Genomic DNA, 18,729 nt, shown 5'->3' with positions numbered 1-18,729 from the left:
AATGTTCAAAATTAGCTGAATTACTAGACTGAATGTCCACTTCATTATCTTTTTTATGATTTTTAATAATACCTTTTATCAGTATTGGTGGAAAAAATAATGACCGCTTGTTAAAAATCTCAGAAATTGGACCGGGACATTACTGTTTATGATAATAAGACTGCTTACAACCATTTTGCACCAAGTTTCCGTAATTCTACGGTTCAACAACCAAGGTCCAATTTTGCCAATCAGTCTAAAAGCACCACTTTTTCATCATCTAAGCGTTTTCAAGACAATGTTGATAATGTTTTAACATTTTCTAATAGTAGTCCTAATTACGATGTGTCTTTTCCACCCTTGGTACCAGTTACTGTTACTTCCAGCTTTGGTACTTCGTCGGACAAAGTATCAGACAGTAACACCACTGTCACTGTAAATAAACAATCTGACAACTGTGTTAGCAAACCAATGGAACTTGGGGCTACTAGTGTGATTCATAACGACAGGTGTGTGACTCTACCGTCCGACGGTTCTTTTAAGAAGAACTGTTCCAACAACTTTGGTAGAAGTACTGTGCTTACTAGAAGCAGGACTTTTTTGGGATCAAGTTCGTCGGGGGACGAGGCTTAAGTGAAGTTACAGATGACTTTGGCATTATTAACTTGACTGATTTTACTTTTACTACTGTGGAAATGACTTTGTTAAAATATGGTTTTAACTTTATTCCTAGTCAGAAAGCTGATTATAGTAGGACTATTATTGACATTAAGAAATTTACTAGACAACTAAATGTGTCTTTTTTAATGCATGACTTATCTGAAAATACTAATGTGGTAAATAAACCTTCTAGTTATGTACCTAATTTACATTACACCATCAAAGCTTATGAAGAGTTGTGCGTTAAAGATGTGAACCTGTTGTTTAAAAGAAAAAATTTTTATCATGATAATTTAGATTATTTAGAAAGAAAAGCGTTAAAACATTTTAAAAGAGTTAACTGCAACATTTAGATTTATGAAAAGTGACAAAGGTTCGAACATTGCAGTTATGGAGCATGATAGTTATCATCAGAAAATGTTAGAAATTCTAGGGAACACTTGTGAGTATGAACCTATTGCGTTTTTTGATATATTGAAACGTTTTGGTGATGTGCACTCACATGTATATGATGCCTTAATGTGTGGTGAAATCAGTTTTAGTCTGTACAATTTTTGTGTGGTTGAAAATCCAAAAATAGGTGTTATTTTTGGGATTCCTAAAACCCACAAAGACGTTATAAATCCACCATTACGTCCAATTGTTTCATCTCCTCACTCAGTCACTGAAGGTATTTCTTTAATAATTGATGCACTGTTAGGTCCTTTATTGGAAAACCAGTCGTCTTACATTAAAGATTCCTGGCATTTCTTGGACAAAGTAAGAACTTTTCAGGAAAAAAGGATTTTTGATCCTTTAAAACATATTATTTTTACCTTAGACGTTAATTCTTTGTACACCTGTATCCCCCATGACGAGGGAGTAGAAGCAGTACGGAGTTTTTTGGTAAAAAGAAAACTTTTTAATAATTCTCAGATTTCTTTAATTTGCAGGTTTTTGGATATCATATTGGAAAACAATTTTTTCTTATTTAAGAACACATATTATAGGCAGAGACGAGGAGTTGCTATGGGGTCCCCAGCGGCTCCGGCTTATGCCAACATAGTTATGGCCTGGTGGGAGGGGGAATTTCTACCCATTTTACAAACTAACTTTAACATTATTTTTTTTGGTAGATACATTGATGATTTAATTTTTGTCATTGAGGGAAGCAGTGAGACTGTGGACGCTATGGTACATGAAATTAACCTTTTGTCAGGTTTTCTTAAATTCACATTGGGTGATGTAGGACTATCTGTCAACTATTTGGATGTACATATTTGGTGGGACTTTATTGACAACTGTTTTCATAGTAAAATACACAGGAAAAGAACTTTTACAAACGGATATTTACATTTTACCAGTGGTCATCCGAAATATATTATTAAAAACATCCCTAGGGGACAATTTATAAGAGCTAGCCGCATGACCACCAGGGAAATTGATGTTATACATGAATTTCATCATATTGTGCATTTATTTATTCACAGGATAGAAGAAGTTTTTAATGGACACTGGTTCTGAGATTTTTAACAAGCGGTCATTATTTTTTCCACCAATACTGATAAAAGGTATTATTAAAAATCATAAAAAAGATAATGAAGTGGACATTCAGTCTAGTAATTCAGCTAATTTTGAACATTATTGTTCTTTCGAAATGAGTTCCGATTGTTTTCGGATCAGGAAGATTTTAGAAGAGAATTGGAAAGTCATTCAAGGAAATCAAGACATTATTAAAGTTGTTGGTTCTAAACCTAACTTTGTGTTTCGAAAAAACAACACACTGAAAATGATTTTAGAGAGAACTAGCACTTACAACACGATGTCCACTACTAGTAGTAAAAAGGGTATGTTTAGATGCAACAATTGTACAGTATGTCGTTTCATCTTTGAAGGTCCCTGTATTAATGTTGTTACCTCTGAAAGAATTTTAGAGGTGCCAGGTTATGTTAACTGCACCAGCAGTGGGCTTGTATATATTGCTTTATGCTCCGTTTGCCCAGCTTTTTATGTGGGTATGACAACCAGAAGCTTGGGGAAACGTATTAAGGAGCATTTATATGCTATCAAGACAAAAAATTTCAATAACTCTCTTTACACAAGCATTCAACATCTTGTGCAAATTTTAAAAAATTTATGTTTACTGTTTTGGAAATTTGTAAACATGATGGGAGAGCTGGGGACTTTAGGAATTATGTAGAGCAACGAGAAACTTTATGGCAGATCAGACTGTATTCAGACCATCCACCAGGACTAAATGAATCAGTTAATTTAAAATGTTTTTTAAAACATCGTAAATTAACTATTTCTAGACATATCGATAGAAGTAGTTTATTAGAGTTATTGTTATAACTGTGTTTTTAAATGGTTTAACACCACTTCTGATTTATGGTCATTTTCTTTTAAATTTTAATGATTTGTTTAATTAATTAAGTGACGTATTGATTGATTAATGTATTTAAATGGTTTGTGTGTTCACGTTTACTGTTTTCTGATGAAGTTTTACTAACGAAAGCGGATATTAAATTCATTATACGCTATTACTGTGACTTTTTCAAGTTGTTTCCAGTTGAAGCTTTTTCTGCCGTTCTGACTGATTAAAAAGCATGGAGAGATGTATTCATCGCCAACTTCTTAAACATCTCCTCCAGAATCACCTTCTAGCTGACTGCCAACATGGTTTTAGATCATATCATAGCACCACTACAGCTCTCTTATCCTTTACAGACTGTATAAACAAAAATCGAAATAACAATCTCCTTTTCTCTGCTATCTTCATTGACCTCTCCAAAACTTTTAGGTTCATAGGTTCATAGGTTCATATGAGGCTATCTGCCCTAGGGCATTTATAAGCCTAGCCAGAGTGTGTTTGGCTTTCGCCACCCATTTTAAATTAATTTTGCTATGCCCTTTTTCGAGGTTAGTATACTGTGTATCTGTCTAACAGTGATACAGAAGTGATACCCGGGGTAAACCTACGATCTCCCATCCACTCATCAAGATTCCTCTTGAAGAGAGTCAGTGAGGGACTCTGCCTAACCTGGACTGGGATTTTATTCCAGAGTGAAGGGAGCCTCTGGGTTATGAATCTGTCCCTCCAGCATGTCCTATTTATTTCATTGCTGAGGTTCAAGTCTCTCGAGTGCGTGGCTCGATGGGATTTGGATTTTCTGAGGTGCAGCATGTCCATTAATTCCGGGTTGGACATTGCTTTATACGTCAGGCACAGATCGCCTCTGAGCAGGCAGTATGCCACTGAGTAGAGCTGGAGTTTCTTTAACCGGGCAGCATATGGCATCTGTTTGAGCCCTTTGATCCTCTTGGTGAGGTACTTTTGGGGTCTTTCCAGTTGCTGCAGGTGTCTGGTAAGGTACATTCCAAAAGGGGCATTGTACTCAATTATGGGCCGGATGAGGGATGAGTAAAGAGGCACAATGACCTTCCCTGATCTAGATGTGAATCCTTTCATGATTAGGTGGGCTATATAAAATGTTTTTCTAACCACTTTGGCCACGTGGTTGTCAAATGAGACATTGCTATCATCTTGGGTCCCCAGGTCCCTAATTACTTCTTCTGTACTTAATGGATTACCACCTATGTGGTAATTTGTGGGCACTTTGTTTTTGCCAAAGGGGATGACTATACACTTTTTGGCGTTTTAGCTTGAGGCCATGGCTCTGGCACCAGTTGTCTGTTTCTATGAGGCCCTTTTGGAGGATGCTTATGTCGGCTGTAGAGTCGATTATGGCGCCCAGTTTGCAGTCATCTGCGAACTTGGTCAGCCACAGTCCTTCCGTGTTGGCCTGTACCTCTGAGAAATATATACCGAACAAGAGAGGTCCCAGGACTGAGCCTTGTGGGATGCCACTTGTAACTGGTTTGGAGTCTGACATGGCTCCAGCAATTCTAACCATGTGGGTTCTGTCCTTGAGCCAGTTTGCAACCCATCTAGTGACATAGGGGTTTATATTTAAGCTGGTGAGCTTATCTATAAGGCCCGAGTGGGGTATTGTATCAAGGCTTTTGCGAGGTCCAGGTAGGCTGTATGGACCACCTTCCCTCGTCAATGGCCTTGGTGACGGTTTCAAAGAAATCGACCAGGTTTAAGAGGCAGGATCTGCCCTTAACAAAGCCGAACTGGGTAGGATCCAGTGTCTGTAGGTCCCCAATATCTTTATTTATAAGGTCCATGATGATCCTTTCCATAGCTTTGCAGACCAAGCTAGTCAGGCTTATGGGGCGATAGTTTCCAGGATCCGTTGAGGCACCACCTTTGCGGAGAGGGACCACTGTTGCTGTACACCACTCTTTGGGTACATATCCTGTAGTAAGGCTGAGATTGAACAGTAGTTTTATGTTTGGGTTTAGCTGTTCTTGGAGTTCATGTAGGATGCAGCCCGGGACACCGTCTGGTCCCATTGATGCTGTGTTTTGCTTTGGAGAGGGCGGCTCTTACCTGAGCATCTGAGATGTCAGGGGGGCAGCACTCTGCTGGGATAGATATTTGCCCTTTTGGTGAGGAGAGGGGGGAGAAGTTTGCGCTGAACCTGTCAGCTAGGATGTTGGCAATGTCTGTGGGTTCGGTGTATTTTTTGTCATTTTGGACTAATTCTGAGCATATCTGGGAATTCCCACCCAGGTTCCTAACATACCTAAAGAAAGCCTTGTGATTATCCTTAGTGTCCTGTGCAATTTTTCTCTCGAAGCTGGCCTTAGACGATTTTATGAGTGCCCGTAGTTTTTTGCTAATACTGATCAGAGTTGCCTTCCCTTTTTGGGATTTTGCTCTATCATGTAGTAGATTCCTCCTTCTATTGTATAGTTTGTTTATGGCTGGGGTCCACCAGACAGGACGTCTGCCTTTGGAGGATTGGGTCTTGGTTTTATTTGGGATTGCATGATCCAAGCATTCCTGAAGGTGTTCATAGAATGCGTTTATAAAGGATTCTGCGGTCTGGGCCGTATTTTCCACAGGCCCGTAGGCTTTGAAGGATTCCACCTCAGTTTTGAGGAGTGTGAAATTTGCTTTAGAGAAGTTTTTCACTGTGGTTTTCTGGGCAGGGGGTGGGGTCGGGATGTGAATATCCAATGAGATTAGTTTATGGTCTGATCTTACCAGTGAGGGATACACTTCTGGTCTGGAGCATAGAGTCCCCATGTTGGTGATGATCAGGTCCAATATGTTTTCCCGTCTTGTGGGAGTGGTAACAAGTTGTTCCATAGCATTTGAGTTTATAAATTCTAGGAACCTTTGGGCTAGGGTGTTGGAGCTAGAGTAATGCTCCCAGTCTATGTTTGGGTAGCTGAAGTCACCCAATACAATGGTGTTTGGAGAGACCTTCATATTTTCCAGTGTTCTCAGGAAGGCCGAGTGGGGTTCCTGGGTTTGGGAGGGTGGTCTGTAGCAGGCTATAAACTGGAAGGCAGTTTTACCCACTGTTAGTTGCACATGGATAGTCTCTGATGCTTCGTGCTGTGCCACCAACCTGGAGGTGTGGGTATCTTTGACGAATATTGACACTCCCCCTCCTTTTGTGGTTCAGTCCAAGTTTTGGGGCCGAAAAGCATGGTATGAGGTATAACCTGGTAGTGCTGGGGTACTCTCGGGAGCCTTGAACCAGGTTTCTATTACTGCACAGATATCGATGTTCTCCATGCTAAGGAGAGTTTCGAGTGCATGCATCTTGAGGTTTAGACTTCTGGCGTTGAGTAGCATTACTCTTAGTTTCTTATCCCTTGTGATACCTATGGAGGTGGGTTTGTCTTTTGAGCCTTGCCTAAAAAAGGCACTATGGGGGTAGCAAGAGCCTTTGCCAATATCCGAAAGCCCAGGGGTGACAGGTGCAAGCCGGCCCTAGCAAAGCATCGTGGCTTGTCAAGCATGTCATCCCAGGCTGACAGGCATTGGATCCCCTTTGAATGACACCAATACTTAAGCCAATTGTTGAAATTGATCATCTTGTCTTCATATTGTGGCATCATTCTTGGTGAGGGTAAGATGCTACTCAAGGTCAGGGTCATACCGGCCTGGGCTAAATGCTCAGAGAGCTCCTCTATGTCTCTTTTCATGTAGTCCAGGGAGGTACGTCTCAGGTCATTCACACCAGCAAGGACAATGACTGAGTCATATTTGTACTTGCCTTGGAGTGACCTGAGTACTTGTGTTATGTGGCGGATCCTAGCACCCGACAGGCAGCTCACCGTGACCTTCTCCTTGTTCAGCCTGGTGAGTGGGACATCAGTGTGCCTAACGATAGAGTCACCTATTACAAGTGTATCAGGTGTGTTGTTTAGCCTTAAGGGCTGTGACTGTTCGGCAAACTGGCTTTGTGAGCTATGTGTTGCACGTGTTTTGTTTTGGGGTAGCAGTTGCTTGGGTGTCTGCTTTGGAGGTCTCTGCTGCTTAGGCAGATTTTTATTTAGAGCCTCCAGTATGTTTTGTGTGTTTATGTGTTTGGTTTGCTGTCGTGGTAGGTCTATGTGAGACTGGAATTGTAGTGAGTGTGGTTTCCTTCTCCTCCTGACTGGTTACGCCAGTACTGAGTTGAGAGAGCTTAGCCTCCAGTTTGGCTATATGGTTGCATCTCTCACATGTGTTAGAATTTGTTGGGAGGAGGAGAGGGTTGTCTGTGTACATGAGGCAGTTGTAACATTACCTCAAGATTCCCAGATTCACCAGCTGGACCGGAGAGGAGATTGACAACTGACCTTTGGACATGCTAAAATAGTATTGGGAATTCCTTTATAATTGAAAAAAAGGGCCAATGGGGAACAAGGTACTCAAGGGGAGTTTGTGAGGGTGTAGTGCTTTTAATTTTTTTAGTGCTGACTTTTATAATTGCTTTAGTGAGCAACTGCCAGGTAACTTAAATGCAATGTGTTACAGGTAACTTAAATGCAAAAACGACAAACAGTAACTTCTTTCAAGTGAAACAAGGAAATAAGTACAGTAAGCAATGTGTTTTAGGTGGAATTAGCTTTTCAGGGAAATAACAAGCAAACAAACAACAAGCATACAAACAAAGCTAGATTCAGCAGGCCTGGATCTAGTCTATGCTACAGCAAACAAGGTGTACCAATTACAGTAAGAAGCAGTTCAAATATGCAGGCAATATAAGCCTTTAACCAGAAATTCCCAGCTCAAAAGGGCAGAGTACAGCCTCTCCTCCCACAAGAGTGCAGACCACGAACCCTCTTAATGTAAAATAACTGTCCTGAAGCCCAAGTGCTTAAACCAGAACTAATACACTTTTAGAATAACAGACACTGAGCCCTGAATCAGCAGTTCCCAACTTAGAAGGATGTAAGCTACCTGTCCTGCCACCACAGTGCAGGCCACAAACCTTCCTAATGTAAAACAACTGGTCTGAAGCCCAAGTGCTTAATCCAAAAGACTTAGAATGATAGCTACACTTTAATAAAGTTACTACCAAGCAGTAATAAATACAATTGAATACTTTAAAGAATGCCTGGATTAGTGCTCAAGTTATACAAACAAAGCTAGATTCAGCAGGCTTGGATCTAGTCTATGCTACAGCAAACAAGGTGTACCAATTTCAGTAAGAAGCAGTTCAAATATGCAGGCAGTATAAGCCTTTACCAGAAATTCCCAGCTCAGAAGGGCAGAGTCCAGCCTCTCCTCCCACAAGAGTGCAGACCACGAACCCTCTTAATGTAAAATAACTGGCCTGAAGCCCAAGTGCTTAAACTAAAAGGCTTAGAATGAGTTACACCAAGCAGTAATAAATACAATTGAGTACTTTTAAGATGACGCAAAAACAAAATAAAGTAGGAAGAAACACAAATACAGTAAAAGCAGATACTTTTTTTTTTTTTTGTGGAAAGAGAGAAAGGAGTAGCAGAAACTAAGCTGATTGGCCTTCTCAAATGTTCTCCCTGTACTGGGTAGAATGAGGTAATGACACTAGACTGGGAGGAGGGTCCCAGATCAAATTTACACTAGGGGTGGGCAAATGCAAAGCCACCAACTGAAAAGCAGCAGTGAGCCTTTAAATGAAAGTTTTAAACAGCTAAAGGAGCCTCTAGAAAAAAGAGTTTAACTGCAACAAGTTATCAGAAATAAACAACCCAACAGATGCTTAATAAAAGTGGACAATTTCCAGTTAATACCTCACACACAGTGAAACTAGCTAGAAAAATACACAGTACATAAAGTGTTATAAATAACAAAGCAATAAAGAACAAAATAAACAAAAATCAGGATACTTAATGTTATATATTATAGCTCCGAGTTTGCTGAGTGTCCTTCCTTCGATTAGCTGAGTGTAAAATGGTGAATCATGGACTACTAATAAATTCACTTAAACCTCTCACATTACATAAACAAACAGTCAAATGGTTTAAATGTTATCTAGAAAACAGACAGCAAGCAGTCCTCGGGGACAAGGAACTGTCCTCATTGCTCCCTATTACTCTCAGAGTCCCCCAAGGATCAATTTTAGGACCACTCCTGTTTACCATCTTCATTAATGGTCTGTCAGCCTCACTTCCTCAGACAACATCTGTACAATATGCTGATGACTCAACTTTAATCTGTGCCGCCACCTCACCTTCCTAACTTCAGTCCAGGACCCAAACAATATTTACTTCAGTAGAAAACTGGTTCCTCCAACACTGTCACCTCCTCAACCATAAAGAAACAAAACTACTGTTGTTCACCCCCACACAAAAAATCCCCCACCATAGACTTCTCAGTCACCTCTAAAAATGGTACCATAATAGCTCCTGATAGTACCACCAAACTTCTAGGGGTAACAATTGATCATAATCATAATTTTGACACTCATATCAACCTATCAAATCAGTTAATAAAAAACTTGGTTCCCTGTACAGAATTAAATCCTTTCTTACTCCTTCAGCCAGGGCTAGTATTGCCCAAACTCACCTATCCTCTACCCTCCGCTATGCCTCCCCAATTTATACAAACCTCTCCAAAAGCAATATAAATAAGATGACAACTTCTTACAATAACATTGCCAGATTTGCCACTGATGCCCCATTTCGTACCCACCATTGCAAAAATCTCAAACTTCTTGGATGGTTTGAACTGCAACACCAGTTTCTTTTTCAGCAACTCTTACTCAGTCACAAGATCCTACATCATCCCTCAAATACTCCTATACTCAGAAACCTCATCAACCCCTATCAAAATCTTTCAACCTTATGATCTGCCAACAGATTACTTGTATCTTCCCAAAAATCCAACAACAAATCTGGGGACAACCTGTTTAATAACTCAATTGGAAACACTTGGAACAAGCTTCCTAGAGCACTAAAATTCCTGTCATCCACTACACTTTTCAAAAAACAACTGAAAATCTTCCTAAAATCACAATGGCTTTGTTCATGATCTAATCCTGACTGACTCCAATCTCCTTCAGCTTACCGCTTTTTAACTGAATTCTTACGTGATTTTTTTCTCTCTTAAACTATTTTCTTAACAACTTTTGTTAAGCCAGGAAACAACTACCTACCTGTGCTTATATTCTGCATCATCACTGTTCTGGCAGAGAATATGTTTATTAAATATGTGTATATTTTGGCATTATGACTGTACTGGCAACACATTTTTGTTTTTTAAGTGTTTATAGTGTAGTTGAGCACTATTATTTTAATACTATTTTTATTCTTTTGTTCAATTTTTGTTTACAAAAGGTTTTTATTATAATTTGAGCTTTTTTTTTCTGTATTGTATTTGGAGCTTTTCTCCCCGAGCCTCTACTGAAAATGGATATATATCCAGTCGGACTTTCCCGGTCAACAAATGTCAAATATAATAAATAAATAAAATAAAATTATGCAAGAAGTAAGGTTATGATGAATTCCATAACAAATGTTGCACAGGGACTGAATTTTGTTTCTTTTTCCCCCTAACATTCCTTGGAGTTTCTTGGCTAAACAGCAATCAAAAAATGCAATAGTTATTCTCAGACTATTGAGTTAAGAGGTTGACAGGGTGGGGTGAGTGAGTGGGTGGGGCAGGTGAGAGAGTATGGTGTGTGGGTGACTGGGGTGGGTGAGAGGAGAGGAGAGGTGGTAGCAGGGCTTGCAGCAGATTGCCTGTATAATTCTGGCTGAAACAAGCTGAAATGCAGTTTTGAGTCATTATTTTGGGTCATTAGTATGAATTTATTAATTTATTTAATTGTAAACAGTTATCTGAGGTGCATACTTTCATACAAGTGACTATAATTGATGAGCGTGCGCGCGCGCGTGTGTGTGTGTGTGTGTGTGTGTGTGTGTGTGTGTGTGTGTGTGTGTGTGTGTTTGCACGTGTCATTACTTCATATTCTCTTCTGTTCCTCATAAAATTTGTGTTTTTTGGACAACTCGTTCTAGATTGCAGTGAATGAATAATGACATACATGTGGACTTCAGGCTTTGTACCCTTTGAAATCCTTTGAAAATGATTGCAAATCCAAAACCTGTTATTCTAGCAACTTTCTTAAGTATATAAGAATAATATTTAAAATATGTCCCTGAGTTTGGGTTTCTGACCCTAATTCTTTTGGTGGTGTAGATGAGGACACATGCTGTGTATATCTATGAACGCAGCAATTTTAAATATATAATTTTGTCCATCAGTTCTTTCACATTATTCCAAATGTAACATGGAAGCGGTGCATACAAAGTGAGTATTATTTTGGGGGTGGGATGGCAGGCAGTTTTTCTAGCTATACCTTTTTGTATCCTTGTAAGTATCATCTCAGCTTATTGGAAACTATTATTTTTGTCAGAACTGAACATTAAGCTTTGGACACAACTTATTTCTTCCTTGAAGGAAAATAAGACCCAGTTTCATTCCTTAGTCAAGATTTTGTTAAGATTGTTATTGCATTAAAAAGCTCTAAAATTCACCTCAGTGTAACTAAAAAACCATGGCTATGTCCCCAGACCCTTGTCATTATTTATTTCAGAACAGTCCTACTGTTCAACTCAAAACAAGATGTGAAAACCCAAGAAATACTGAAGTCTGATTATCACAGTTTTTTTTACAGAACTAGTGATCCACAATGGATCAGAAATAATAACTCTTCCTTCACTACAGATAGTTTGAGAAACACTGGAATAGAACAGCAACCTGTACATACAAGCACTACAGCACAAACATAATCACTACAGACTCCCACACCAACATAGATAAAGCATTTGAAATATAGTAAAAAAAAAAATACTTCTTTACAAAATATCCTTTCAGTGAAGCAATGTTTGATAAAATATTCTTACATAGTATACCTTTGTCCAGATACATTCATTAAATGGTTCTTATTATACTGGTCATTGATTAACCAAATGATTTCCTAAAAGCATTGATGATGAAAGTTTACTAGGGTGCCGCAGTGGTGCAGCGGTTAGCATTGCCACCTCATAGCAAGAGTTTCTCCAGTTCATTCCTCGGCTGGGGTGCCTTCTGTATGGAGTCTGCATGTCCTCCCTGTGGTCGAGTGGGTTTTCTCCGGGTGCTCCCAAAGACATGCTGTAGGTGGATTGGCCACTCTAAATTGGCCCTAGGCGTGCGTGTGTGTGCCAGGCTGGCAACTTGACACCGTATGACTCCACTGCCAGTCATGAGTGGACAGGTGATCCGCTGTGGTGACCCCTAACTGGGAAAAGAAGAAGACCGATGATGAAAACTTTACTAATGAAAAAAAGACTCACATTATGAGATCTCACTGCATGCCATATTCACTATAGCCAGCCTCTTTTACTTCATACTGACTCAAAATTCTAGTAAAGACCTCATCACACAAATAAATGATTTATTCTCATCACATATCACATGCCATTATTTTACTCTATGGAAGTTTGTTTATAATAAAAGCCCATTTCATGTACTCAGCAATAATTTATGAATCCATTACAATATTTGAAATTTAATCAAATTATTTAGAATGGCAGGATTTACAATCACCAAATCTAAACTTTAACTGAGGAACAATCATCATTTTATGGAATAATTAATCAGTTATGAATACTATCCATAATATTTAGATGCTTTAGCCGCTTTTAAATATTTATATTTATATTTTAATTTAATTAGCTATTACATTAGCAGTATTTCTTAGTAGTTCTCAGCATGCAATTAAAACTGACTATTGTAGCCTTGTGCCCCCTCCCCAGCTAGTACAGTAATCCTAACTGTCCAATAGACAGTATACATTTAATTCAGATCTCTGTGACTAAATTAACCATCAAGCAGCCCTCTAAGTGCTTTCTGCCTTAGTTTGCATCACTTGGAGGCCCACCTGTTTATTTGCATCTCTATACATTCCCCTTCATTGCTAATGTATCTCCCTACTCTAATCTGTGCACAAAGTGGTTACTAATCAGCAAGTCAATGTGAAGACACACTCCCAACCTTAATAAACTTTGCTGTCTCTTCTCTCCTTCACTTTACAGGTAGTTTGAATTATTACTTACACCCTCTGAGGCCTTCACTGATTTCCACTGATTGCCTCTCTGTTTTTTTTTTGCATTCCACCTGGTTTACACCCCTTGTGCTATCCCTCCCCCAATACTAAGTCTATATTAGAATTCTGCTGAGCGTGGAGCCATCTTTCAATTTCGAGTCTCCCACCAGGACACAAGTGCTCTTCAGCAATTACATTCTGCTTGCTGGTAAGCCATTAGATCTCAGGAATTTGTTTAAAGTGTTCAGATTTGTAAAGTAATACTTACTTTTTTCTCTTGTCTTGGTTGGCTCTGCCCCGCTCTGTTCGCCCTCGCTAATGCTCGGGCTCTCTCCGCTCCCCTGCCCTGCCCTCTATTCTCTCCTGCCCCCACTACCTCTACATTTATAGTAATCACAGCCACACTCACAGCTCACCCTTACATCACCTCCACCAGTCACAGCTCCTCAAGTCATATCACATTATACCACACCAACTTGCTCCACACAAAATACTCCCAATCACTCTCATTCCCACTAGACATTTTTTACATCACCCACACTACTTCCCCATCCACATATAGTGCAAACCTATAATTCCTATTCAGACCCCCCACCTAGAAACAACTTAAACTTTATAACCATGACTATCACGCAACCAAGTCTAGTATGTCTTCTCATAATTCTTTACAACACCACAAGTTATCACTCTAACAATATCCCTAAACTTAGTAGCACAACACTACATTATGCACTCTCATATACAGACACCACACATTATAATAATATCTGCCCACAATTGTTCAAGAACTACATAACGGACCAATTCAGAACTAAACACATGCTCTCATTCCTACTCCAAAAAAACACAATACTTTCTCACACTCCTCACCAAGTTCCAACATCTGTATCACCATTTTAACAGCAGGCTCACCATAAGTGGGGATATCCACCCCAACCCAAGCCCAAATCCATCCTGTCCAGCACAAACTGCTCCAACACAAATGTCAGAACATAACACCCCCACTTTCTTCATCCCTGGGCAAATCAACAGCAGCAGCAAAACCAACCATCTTTTAATGCTAAATATTAATATTAGATGTATCAAAAATAAAATACCTGAACTCCAGGCCACAATGGCACACTACTCCCCAGACATAGTTGCTTTAACAGAAACCTGGCTAAATAAAAACATAGCTAACTCAGAAGTTCTCCCTACCGGCTACGATATCATTAGACAAGACAGACCACTTCATAAAGGGGGTAGAACTGCCTTACTGTACAAGTCCAACTTAACTGACCGTCAGTTACCAAACTCCTATCCCTCCCCCAATAATTGGGACATACTTATCTTACAACTTCAACTTCACCCTAAAAAGGTCATCAATTGTGATCTATATTCCACCTGGTAATATACCTGCTAGCCTTGAAGACTTCTTATCCTGGTGTTCTTCCACATACTCACAAGAAACCCTTATTCTGGGGGACTTCAACCTAGATTGGTTTGCCTGTATATCAGAACCTCCAAGTAATCTAATAAATCTCCATGGCTACCAGCAGCTAGTCCAAATTCCAACTAGATGTGATAAAAAATCTAAAAGGGAATCCATCCTTGACTGGTTCCTAACTAACAACCCCACATTGTACCCTCACACAGGCAGTCTCCCAGACACCTTAAGTGACCACAACATAATATACTTTATACGTAGTAGAACAAGCATATGCAAAACCACTAACTATATATATCCACTAGAAACACAAAAACATTCTCTCCTGAGGTCCTCAACACTTTACTCTGTAACTGTGACTGGACCCCCCCTAAAAACCCTCCCACTTGACCAGGCTGTAGCATATTTCAACAAAACATTTCTACAACACCTAGACACTGTCGCTCCTTTGTGCAAAATCAAGGTTAGAACCTCTACAAACCCCTTGCTCAGTAAAAAAAACCAAACAAATCCTCAAGTCCAGAGACACTGCCTGGCTTTACTATAAAAAAACAAAGAAACACAAAGCCTAACTAAGTACCAAGAACTGCGCAACTGTGCAAAAAAATGCATTAGGCTGGACAAAAAATCATACTACACAACATTACAAACTAAATACCAACACAACCCCCAAACATTTTGGAAAAATGTAAACCAGCTACTAAAATCCACCCAAAGGCTACCCCCAAACTAACCACCCCTGACACTAAAGTTCCCATCAAAACACAATTCAGCTCCCACTTTGTGAACTCAATTCTATCCTTAGTATCACAGGACAGTTTCTTCCTCACTACCCCCCCCCCCCCAACACAAATAACACTAATACAAGCTTTACCCTCAAAACAGTTTCCACCACTTCAGTCAAAAGCATGCTCTGCAAACTAAAAACCTCATCAACAGCAGCTGACCTACTCCCCAGCTATTTCTTGAAACTCACAGCAGATGCTATTGCTATCCCAGTCTCCACTCTCATAAACAGATCAATTGTTGAAAACTATGTGCCTAAACTCTGGAAAATATCCTATGTTACACCCATACATAAGGCGGGACCTCCATTGAATTTAATAACTACAGACCCATTGCTTTACTCTCCCCTGGCCAAAATCCTAGAAAAATGTGTCCATACCCAGATGCAAAACTATCTCCTAGGCAGCGACATCCTGTCACCTACTCAGCATGGTTTCAGACCTGCCCATAGTACCACTACAGCCCTCCTCTGCTTCACAGACACAGTAAACTGTCTCAAAAATGAAGGCCTACAAGTGTCAACTCTTTTTTTTGGGTATGTCCAAAACATTTGACACAGTCTCACACCAAATCCTGCTAAACAAACTAAACCAATATCGCCTATCAAATTCCACTCTTACCTGGTTCCAAAGCTACTTAACTGGCAAGTACCAAGCTGTGAAATGGGAAAATTCTCTCTCTCCTCAGCTGCCCATAACTATAGGAGTCCCACAGGGTTCTATCTTAGGACCACTACTATTCACAGTCTTCACAAATGACCTCCATACCTCCACACAGCATGCATCTATCATTCAGTATGCAGATAACACTACCTTAATCTGTGCTGCACAAAACATTCCCACCCTCCTGCAAACAACTCAACTAGCATTCTCTGATGTTGAAAACTACCTTATCAAAGCCCAATGTATCCTCAATCCATAGAAAACTCCGCTTATGATTATAACCAGTTCTAACAAAAACACTGATAGTCAATTAACTATCTACTCCACAAATGCTACTCCAATCACTCCAGTGGCACAGGCTCAGCTATTTGGAATAACCATGGACTCCCACCTAAAATTTGATTGTCATCTCAACTTAACTATTAAAAAAGTAAATGCCAAACTGGGATCACTCTACCGTATCAAACCATTTCTTACCAAAAACACAGGATCAGCCATTGCTCGCTCCCAACTTCTATCCACCCTTCTCTATGCATCTCCCATTTTGACTAATCTCAATAAAACTGAACTAAGCAAAATGGAAGCCTGCTATAACAGAATTGCCCGCTTTGCTGCAAATTGCTCATATAGAATTCATCACTGTACTGCTTTGAGACAGCTCCACTGGCTTGAACTGCCCATCCTCCTAACTTACAATCAGGCTATGCCTCTATCATTCTATCTATTACCTCCCCAATAAGTGTCCTTCCAAAGGCTTCTTAGATCATCAAGCAAACTACTACTAGAAGTCACCAACAGCTACAATAGCTTTGGAGACACACTATATAGTAGTTCAGTGGCTAAAAAATGGAACTCTCTCCCCACTAGCATACAAAACACATCATCCAAAGCTTCCTTTAAAAACCTCATTAGGCAACATGTCAAGCAAAGTTAGCAGTGCCATGACTGCTCCCCAGGCTAGTGAAAGCGGATAAGGTACACATACTAAACCTAGAGTACTTGATAATAGTTTTCACTCTTACTCACAAAAACTGGCTATTCTACAATGTATGTACTGTACCTGTGTACTATGTATGTATTCTACCTATGTTCCAAATTTCAGCTGTACACCACAAATCTATTAATTACCTTTATTTTTAAATTAATATTTTTTTGTTTGTTCTCTCTACTGTAACTGTTGATGTGCTGCATACCACTGTAAAAACATGTCTTTTGAAATTTATGTGTATACTGATCATGTCTAAATAACTAAACGTGTCTGTAATTTTTCTTTGTGGAGCTTTTCTCCCTGAGCCTCTGCTGAAAAAGGGCCTTTCAGCTCAGTCAGACACCCCTGTTTAAGAAATGTAAAATAAAATGAAATAAATAAAAAATATTTAAATATAAATATGATGACTGCGTATCCCCTCTCATTATACCATCTGTTTAGTTTGATTATATCATAAGAGTGTTAAAGGTTAAGGAAAATACAAATGTATCTTTTCTGTTCTTCACACTTTCAAACCTCCATCTGTCCCTTTCCCATCACATTTCAACCTATCCCTTTTAAATAACACACACACACACACACACACACACACACACACACACACACACGCACACACACGCACACACACACACACGCACACATGCACATGCACGCACGCACACACGCACACACATGCACACACGTGCACACACGCGCACACACACACACGCACGCACACACACTCTCTCGCTGACACACTGGTTTATAGTCAGAAAAATTGTCTTACTATTTACACTGATGTCCTTCAATCTGATGTTATTAACTGCATTTATAATCTGACTGCCCTATGTTCATGCTATGCGTTTTGCATCTTATTTTTTACCTTTGTGAATCCCCTGCCTGCTATGACTGTACCTCTCACAAAAGTCCATCTTCATAATGTGTATATAGCTCATTATTATTTTTATATCTATCTAGACAATGTTTTTCACTGTATACATGAATTCATATCTCTGGAATCTCATTTAACTGTCAAGGAGTTTGTCTCCTATGGCCTCTGCAGAAAACAGTCAGTTCCATCCATTTGGACATTCCTTGCAAACAAATGGCATACATAAATCAATAAAATGTAGGAGAAATCTGAAATCATTTATATCATTCTGTAATGATGTCCTTCTGGAGACATTGCCTGGTATCTACATGGCAAAGAAGACTTACAACAACTTAGGTTCATAGGTAGGTACTAGGCTTTCTGTCTGAAGGCATTTATAAGCCTAGCCAGAGTGTGTCAGCTTTCGCCGCCCCATTGATTAATTAACTGAGCCTTTGTCAAGAAAAGCCAATGAAGTGATCCCAGGGGTTTATTTTCTGTTAAACCTTTAACTTGTAAAGTGACTTTTATATTCTGCTCTCTTGTTCACTTGTTTATATAACCATACCTGTGTTTAATGTTCTCACAAGCAGAGTATGATAAATGAGCCCTGCTTTTTACTTCTGACAAGTTCACTTTTAGACAATCACCCAGGGCCTTGAGCAGATTTGTTCGCCAACATCATAGAGGCTGCATGCAGTATGGACACAGCCAACAACATCAGGGCTTGTGAATCAGGGTGCTATGGGTCACTGTAATTTACATCTAGGAGCCTATGCCATTTACAATACAACATCATGGCTTGTGAATCAGGGTGCTATGGGTCACTGTAATTTAAATTTAGGAGCCTATGCCGTTTACAATACAACATCACGGCTTGTGAATCAGGGTGCTATGGGTCACTGTAATTTACATCTAGGAGCCTATGCCATTTAGCAATACAACATCAGGGCTTGTGAATCAGGGTG

The sequence above is a fragment of the Protopterus annectens genome, chromosome 1.part1 (genome assembly GCF_019279795.1).
Source record: "Protopterus annectens isolate FY-2018-M chromosome 1.part1, PAN1.0, whole genome shotgun sequence".
Lineage (NCBI taxonomy): Eukaryota > Metazoa > Chordata > Ceratodontiformes > Protopteridae > Protopterus > Protopterus annectens.
This window is presented reverse-complemented; position numbering follows the sequence as displayed.